The sequence below is a fragment of the Gymnogyps californianus genome, chromosome 1, assembly GCF_018139145.2.
Source record: "Gymnogyps californianus isolate 813 chromosome 1, ASM1813914v2, whole genome shotgun sequence".
Classification (NCBI taxonomy): domain Eukaryota; kingdom Metazoa; phylum Chordata; class Aves; order Accipitriformes; family Cathartidae; genus Gymnogyps; species Gymnogyps californianus.
The window spans coordinates 129,666,772-129,675,252 of NC_059471.1; positions in this window are offsets into that span (position 1 = coordinate 129,666,772).

Consider the following 8,481-nt stretch of genomic DNA (forward strand, 5'->3'; position numbering starts at 1 on the left):
ACACACTTGTTCCAACGTGGCACTTGCCCCATCCTGATACTGGCTCGTGCATGCAGTGGAGTGAGGGCAGAGGCTGGTCATGGGTACAGGATCCTACATCTTCCACTTTTGAGGAAGGCATTGCTGTTGTCTGGGCTCCAAGTTGGCTCTGTGGGGAATATCTAGCCATTTTCTGTATGTTTTGATTTACTGTTTAATGCTTGCATGGTTCACTTCTGAGAACTCAGTGGGAGAGCTGGCCTTTTGCATGTGGACAGCCACCATGAAGTCCTGACTTTGTGCTCCGAGTGCTGTTGTGCTAAAGCCACCTGGAGATGCTTCAGACCCTTGGTCCTATTCCTGAACTGCTGGTCTTAGGTGTGTGTCCCTCTTAGGTGTGTGTCTACCTCTGCAAAGGATCACTCTAAACCACAGCACTGAAAGGATCTGCAGTTGAAACTCCATGTTGTCATCCCTCCTTCCTTGTTACTTTTTTTTTTTTAAGGTGTTCTTTTAAAGCCAGGTCACTTCTCATAAACTCAAATAGCAAAGAGAGCACTAAAGAGGTAACAAATGAGAGGCTGAGGGTGGCAACTGTTTTAACTTGGCTTGGACACTAATGTGGAACTCCCAGTTGGAGATCACTTAAAAAAAAAAAATAAAGTCTTCCAATTGTTGGAGTCTGCCCATGCTAATAGCTGAATTGATGCAACTGGGCTTGAGGTGATCCTAGCTGGGAAGGGGAGGTGAGGAGTTGCACTAAGGGAGGAAGGAAGGTGGGATGAATATTTTACTGGATCTGATGATGACGGAGCAGTGATGCAGAAATGACATTTGTTCCACCCAGGCGTGAAACTTGCTTGAACTTTTTGATTAGTGCCTGAGACTTCCTCAGAGTCCCACTGCAATGAAGTTGCAAAATCAGTGTTGCTTGTCTGGTGCAGGTGGAAAAAAAAAACAAAAACAAACCTGTTCTTCCCCCTGGCCTTTCAGTTTTAAACAGCCTCAGCAGTGGGCCTCATGCTAGAATAAAAGATGCAGGTGAGGAGGGACCCCTGAAGGTCCAGCTGCCTGCTCAAAGCACAGCCACTTTCAAAGCATGGTCAGGTTGCTGATGGCCTTGTTGAGCTGAGATCTGAATATTGGCAGGGAGGACGGGGGTCCCATACCTCTGAGCACCTGTGCCAGAGCGGAACCTGCGCCCTGCGAGCTCACAGCGTTCCTTGCTAGGCTGTCCTTGTGCTGTAGTGTAGGTGAGGCTCTTTTGCAGCCAGGTCCAAGCCACATCTTGGCAGGAATGCTTCTTGGCTATGCTTGCTGCTCAAGAGTAACACCTCACCTGGACATCTCACACCAGTCCAGGAGTGTCTTTTGCATTTCATGCTGTCACTTGCCAGTCCAGTTGCGATCTCCTGAAAGAAAACTACTCTGAAGCCAAGCCTGGAGCAAGCACTGGCTAATGTTAAAGGAAAGCTTCACCCCGCTGTGACTGCTTTAGCATCCTTGCCTGGATGAGGGACGGAGGGAGCTGTGACTGGGGCAAACAGGGCTCTGATGCTTAGGGAAGGGAGCAGGTAACCAGGGCCGGGGTGGTGGTGAAGGCAACACAAGATGTTTTATATTGGCCTTAGATGTTGGTCAATATTTCGAAGCTAAGCAATATGTAGTAATTAGAGACAGCATTCACAGCAGCTTCCCCTTTGCGCAATGGGCTCTTGCCACATGGCTGAGCTCATCCTTCTGACTCTTTTTTCCACCCTTGGAAGGCGGGCTGTCCTTCTGGTGGCAACAGCGTCTCCTTTAACCTAAAGCAACAAGGAAGACTTTGCATGCGATGCCCGTGACTCATCCCCTCCCAGCCAGCAAAGGGACCTGAAATAGCAACCGTCCCTGAGCAGATGGGCACAGAAGGGCTCCCAGAAGATAAAGTTCACAGAGGACAGCAGGACAGCAGGGGCGTGTGCCTGACCCACACATCTCCTTTGCTCGAGGTGGGGCCCCGAGGCAGAAGGGTGAGGGCAGGGCATGGGGCCAGCTGGGGATGGTGCCCACCAGGATCTGGGAGCCTCAGCAGACCCCTATGCAGCAGTTACCTCGCTTAGTGCCAGGCTTTCACTGAGGTGGGTTTTTTCCCCAGTAATCCTTCATTTTCACAAGGCCTGCCAATTAGCGAGAAGAAAGGCACCGGTCCCTCCTGGGGACCTGCTCCCCAGCACTGTTCCTCAAGGGATAAAGTACTTTTCCGCCAGACCTGACAGCAGACAGCTCTGAGCCCCTCCACAGCAGTCGATCCTTGCTGACTCCATGGCCTGAAAACAGGAGGAGGGCAAAACACGCCCCTGCCAACCTATTAGGCCTCTGAACCAGCCCATTAGCCAAAACACAGAGCAGTTTAACCCCAATTAGGTGGAAATGTATAAACAAACATATTCAGTAAAGCCTTTTGGATAGGCTCACCGGGAGCCTGGCTTTGAACACACCTCCCAGGGACCTCCCATAGCTCCCACTCACAGCTTCGTACTCCATCAGCTCCCAAACAGTACTGATGCTTGGGGCCCCTTCTGTGCTCTCCCATAGCTCCCTGCTGCAGGCTTGCTCAGAGCCTACCTGCACTTGCTTCAGATGTTGCTGTGTTCCTCCTCCCCTCCCCTCTCTCCTCTGTCCTCTCTCCTCTCCTCCAGCCTCCATAGCCCTCCTCCTTCTCTCTCCCCCTTACTCCACGTGCCACCCCGAAAGACCCTGGACCCCTGGGCTTTGCTGATGAAGAGTATGGCAGAGGGTCTATATCTATGGAAAGTTTTACCTCCCATAGGGAGGGATAGAAATCCATCTCATCACACTCGTCTTTCCTCCCATGAGATCATCTGTGTCCCTGCTTCTTTCATCTGGCTTCCCAAACACAGTAACATCTTAACTTGCGTGAACCTTTGAGTCCTCTGATTCTTGAGAAGGCTGGAAAGCAAATATGGCCAGTTTGCCCAGCTCTGGTAACAGCAGCAATGGGATCTTGCATTTCTATGCTTCCTTTCACTTTAAAAGGCCCCACATTTCCTGCACGGTACACAAAAATTCCCTCTGCCTCCAGGAGACTTGTGCTGCTGTCAGGCAAACAGCCAGTTCAAACAGCCCAGAGGGGAGATCTGATCGGGAGGGAGATACCACAAAACCTCTCCAGTGAAATGCCACCAGAACTTTCTTACTATAGCTGGAAAAAAGCTGTGCTTCATAAGGAACACAGGACTCCGGTCCCCGTGCCTGGGAAAGTTGGTGTCACCCCCAGAGGCTTGCCCAGCCAGCACCCCCATGTCCAGAGCGCTTGCCAAACTGGATCCCCGATGCGCAGAAACAAGCCAGAAAGTGAGGGATGGTTCAAAAACCGTCAGCCGTGAGGAATGGGAAACCTCTCCGCAGGCAGAGCAGCTCAGCTCCTCCCTGTACTGCTGCAGAGCGGAGGTTGAACAGCCAGCAGAAAAAATTCACAGTAGTTTTTTAAATGTTAAAGGGAAAAAAAAAAAAGATTCTTGACAGCATGTCACGTGCATGGACTGGGACCCACAGCTGACTGGAATCAGGGTTAAAAATAGACATCGGCGCTAATGGGCTCAGAGCAGCCTTCGGTGAATGAGTCCCAAGGTGAATTATGAAATCTAACACGCTTTCTTACCCTAACAAGTGTGGTTTCTATTGAGGGTTATTTACCTTGGTCTTCATACCTGCCGGACATAGGATACTACTCTCAGGTTTCACAACAAAACAAATCTGGGCCTGATGGGGAGACAGCCAAGAAGTCGACAGAAGCATCATTATGGAGGATGCAGCTCCACACAACTTCTCAGCAACAGCACCAGCCAAAGGAGATTCTGGTTGTGGACCCTTGCCCCGACAAACTGACCCAGCTAAGTTGGATGCCACTTGGTGAACCTAGCTTTCAAATAACCTCCTGAAACCCTTCATTCGTACAACACCGACCTGTCTATCCACAGATATATTTGGTGATATGTATTACGTGGTGAGGATCTGATCGTTTACATTCAACCCACCTGCATTACCCATCCCTATAAATCTGGTCTGGCTGAGGCATTGTAACGGGGCTGTGTTTCTGTCGAATGAGCCAGAGCATCGCATGGCACTCGTGATGGCTTCGTCCCACATGTGGGAGGATGGGCAGCACCTGATCCAGAAAAAAAACAGAGCAGCACGGGCATGAAGCCTGGCTGTGCAAGAATTATTGTCTCAAAAATTCACAGAAGATTTTGAACCAACAAGTTTATACTCATCTGCCCTGTGTATGGCATGGCCAGGGTGTGTTTGATCTGATGACAGGAGCCCTACAGTCAGTTTTACCACATCATCAAGCTACAACCTGAAATGGCTGGGAAGAGTCTCCCCACAGCTCCGTGCTGCCCCAGCGCCCAAAGCTGGGCCCACGGGCAGAGGAAAGGGGGAAGAGGCTTAGCAGGCAGTTGGATTTTCTTTTCCCCAGTTAGGCTATTTCCCCTGTTGTTTTCAGTTGTAACTACAGCTAATCATCCAGGCACTATTTCCTGTTCCTTTTTTTTTTCCTTTAAAAAATACTTTATAAAAGCAAATCAGTGTGACAGCCAGTCTGAAGCATGGTTGTCCCCAGCCTCCTCTTTCTCACATGTGCTCGCCCCCATGCTCTTACTTCTCTGCTCTCCCAGTTTTTTTAGGAGGCGATTCATCCCCAGAGAGATTAAAATAGAAATGAAGAGAGTTTTTCCTTGGAGAGAAGAATATTTCTGAGTGACCTTCTTTCTCCTCCTTGGTGAAAAATGACCATCTTGGATGAATTGCTCCCAAAGCAACAGATATGACTTGCAGGCTTTGAGCAAAGTCTTCTCATTACTGTGGACCAGGGGTCAGGAACAGCTCAGCTGCACTGCTAGCATCCAGCACAAGCTGGTGGAAACAGTGTGATCACCTGGACATATGAAGGTATGATAGGAAGGAAAACTTAATACTGAGATGAGCACCCTCAGGATCTGCTGGGGAAGATCTATTTTGGTCACAGACAGAGCAGTCAAGGCAGGATCCTCACTGCCTCCTCTCGAAGCAGTCAGATAGCTACAGTTTGTCTGAGCCTTCCTCTTTTTCGTTCTGGATTTCAGTGTGGTTTTGTAATCAGCTGTCTGAACTCATCGACATCTTTAAACCCCCACGTGTCATTACTGGCATCAAGGAATTTGCACTGGTGTCAGCAGGGTCCCTTTTCATGCCCTCATGATGTAGCTGGTTTCATTTTGTCAATGAGGTTGTGTGAAATCCCCAAATTACTACCAAATTTGGAAGAAGCACTAAGCATCTCTTCCTCCTCTCTGTGCCTCATCTCGAGTCAGCCCCTTGCGTGAAGCTTTCCACTCACACTGCTGTGTGCACGTGGTTGCTGGATCCTCAGCCGACACACATGAACCCACCTCCCCAAAACACACACATGTGGTATGTAACAACCATGCTATAAAAGGACTTTTCTGTTTATACTGTCTGTAAGGATTGCCCCGTCTTCACTCACATCAGTGGAATATTAACACCTGAACACTCAGGCAAGATCTAGTTGTTTAAATACATGGCCACAGATGTCTTACAGCTACAGCTGTATAAATACAGCTACATAAATACTCTTTTGCCTGACCACCTTTCAGGCTTGAATAGGCTTGTCCTGCTATCTAGGGAGAGCACAGCAATGCTGTTGCTCCCAGGGTATCAGTGGGGCTTGACCCCTAGCAGCTCAGCATCCCAGACGTGCCCTAAAGGAGAGCAGAGAGCTGGCTCTGGATACCCTCCAGCAGCAGCCTGGGAAGGGTGCAGCAGCCCCCAGGGACAGGGCTTGCACCCTCTGCTCAAAAACACAGGGAGAGGCAGGTATTTTGCCCAAGGTTTCACGGAAACTAACTGAATTGCCAGCAGCCCTGGGGAGTGGCTTAGGATGTGCCTTGTGGGGCCATAAGTATGTGATGGCTCACAAGCGATGGGGGAAAGCAAAGCCTCCCAAGCCAGGTTTGAGAAAGGCACCCTACCAGAGTCAAGCTTGAGGAAGGAAGGAGTACAGAAAAGCCTTTTCTTTCACAGCTTCACTCACATCAAGCCTTGAGCAGGAAAAGGGACGTCAGTCCCTCTTTGAATTTCGGGCTAACATCTGTGATCCAACCCTAACAAGGCCTGTCCCACCTTGCTGAGGGACAAAAGTGTCCTCAGATGCCATGTGTTGTGTTACTGCTAGACAAACAGCTCTTCAGACACCCGTGGGATGAGTTTCTGCGCTCACCGAGTGCGGTGGGGACACAACCCTCCCGTCCCACAGAGGTGAGGCGGGAGTCGCACGCTCCTGGGAGGGCACTGTCAGAGGGGCAGGTTCGATGGAAGGGGATGTGGCACGGGCAGGAGAAGAAAAGCCCTTGAGCCCCGCAGCAGCCACGTAAGGGAGTGCACGGTGTGTCCCACCTCGGGCCACTGTTTCCCCTTGAAGCTGTTCCTCTTCCTGGTGCCTGTCCCTGACAGCCGGTGGGACATCTCCGGTGCACCCTGGATAGCTGTGGTGTAGGCTGAGGCTGTTCAGCACCCCACAGCTCGTATCCCCTTTCTCACCAAAAAAAGTGAGAAAGGGGATTTTTGCTTTCCTTCATTGTAAAGCACTTGGGAGCAGACAGATTTTGCTATAAACGGCAACTTTTTGCTGCTTTATGGGGAAAACTGTGTCACCCTTGGCCTAGGAGTGCAGAGCTAGCCAAATTAGAGCTATTCCTCTGTAGTCCATCATTCCCAGCTCCCTAAACATCCCACCACCAGCCAAGGCTATGCATTAGGGAACACAGGACAGGGGGTAAGAAGTAGGAGGAGAAGGGGTTCTTAGGAGAAGATCAAATCTCAAAACATCATAGTTGCACTCATTAGGAGGCAGTAAAGAAGCTAGGCAGGCAGGACAATTAGAGATAAGGGCGAGCAACATGCTGTTCCCAGCCCCATGTCCTGCCTGCTGGTAAAAGTGGGGGTGCAGCCCGATGCATTCTTGACATTTTGTTCTCCCAACTGATGCCAGCTCAGTTCTTATCAGATATCTCCACGGCCAATGATTTTTCACAGTGGATAACACCGCTGAACTGCATAGGAAAAAATCATAAACCTCTGTCCTAGGCAGCTAAGCAGAATGTTCCCTTCTCGGCCTTCATATGAGGGTATTTGTGGCTTTACCTTTTCCACTGTTCTTCACTTAACCTCTTTCCTGCCCTGCACATTTATGGCTCTGACCCACGCTGAGTTGCACAAAGGTGAGGAACCTCAGACCAGATCCTTCCTCCACTCTCCTGGTCCAGTCTGACCTCCTCTTCCACAAACAACCCAGACTCACTCCCCCTTTTCTTTAAGATTAAATTTATCCCTTAAATTGCAGGGCTAGCATGGCCAACATGCAGGCTCGGAGCTGGGGCAGGAGGGCAGAGCCAGAGCAGGGCTGCCATCAGGGAGCCGGCACAGCAGCAGGGAGAGGCTACGCCTTGCTCCAGACCCCCTGACTCTCCGCGGCAGGAGAATGCCCCTGTCCGCCCTCCCTGCTGAAGAAAGCCATCCCCATGCTCGAGGATGCTCCCAGCTTTATAGTTTCCACGAGGATGCTGTGTCCGTGGTCTTGGCAGGGCTGGGCAAGGTGGAGGTGTGCCAGCTGCCCACCACCATTTCAGGCTTAACGTGGGGATCGCCTTGCAGCCAACGGAGCCGCCTCTGACAGGAATCTGACCTTGCACACGCTGGCCTGACCTCCCAGCAGAAGTGGCACCTGAAGCTCCCTCCCGAGCGGATTTTGGCCAAATCTCAAGGATGCTTTTGGTGCTGTTCTTCCTTTATGCTGAACTACGTGAAACTGGGCTTGGTGTCGCCGCGCCGTGCGAGAGAGACACCCTCCTTGTTCTGCTCTGCATCCAACTCTCTGTTAAAGCAATATTTGGGGAGCTCGGTTATGTGTGCCGAAGCCAGGGGAGCCAGGGATGCAATCCAATTGCTTCCCTTTAGATTCTGTTCTCCAGGATAAGAAAGCTTTCCAGTAAGCGATCACACCCCAGTGATAACAGTCACAAAAGCACACCCTTGCCTAGGGTAACACGTGATGGTACTGTTAACGCAAGCAAGGTGCTGCTCTGCCCTCCACCCGTGTGTACGACAGCTTGAGGCTTCTTCAGGACTCCCTGGAATGGGTCCTCACAGATTAGGCAATGAGGAGCATGTTAATTTTGCACAGGCAGCGCAGGCTTCAACCTACCCCAGGCTGCTCTGCCCTCGGGGGAGGAAGGAGGCTGCAGGGGCTGGGCGGAGGAGGGCAGTGGACTACCCACCCCGGGGTGCTGAGCTCTCTAGGGCTATTGGTAGTCCTGAGGTTGCTTGGGGCCTCGGGCTCTTTGCAAGAAATCTGCAGATCTGCCGCCTTCTGTGCAGCACGAGTTGCACTGCAGCCTGCCTGGGCCGTCAGGGCTATATCTGGCAGGTACCATGCCCAGT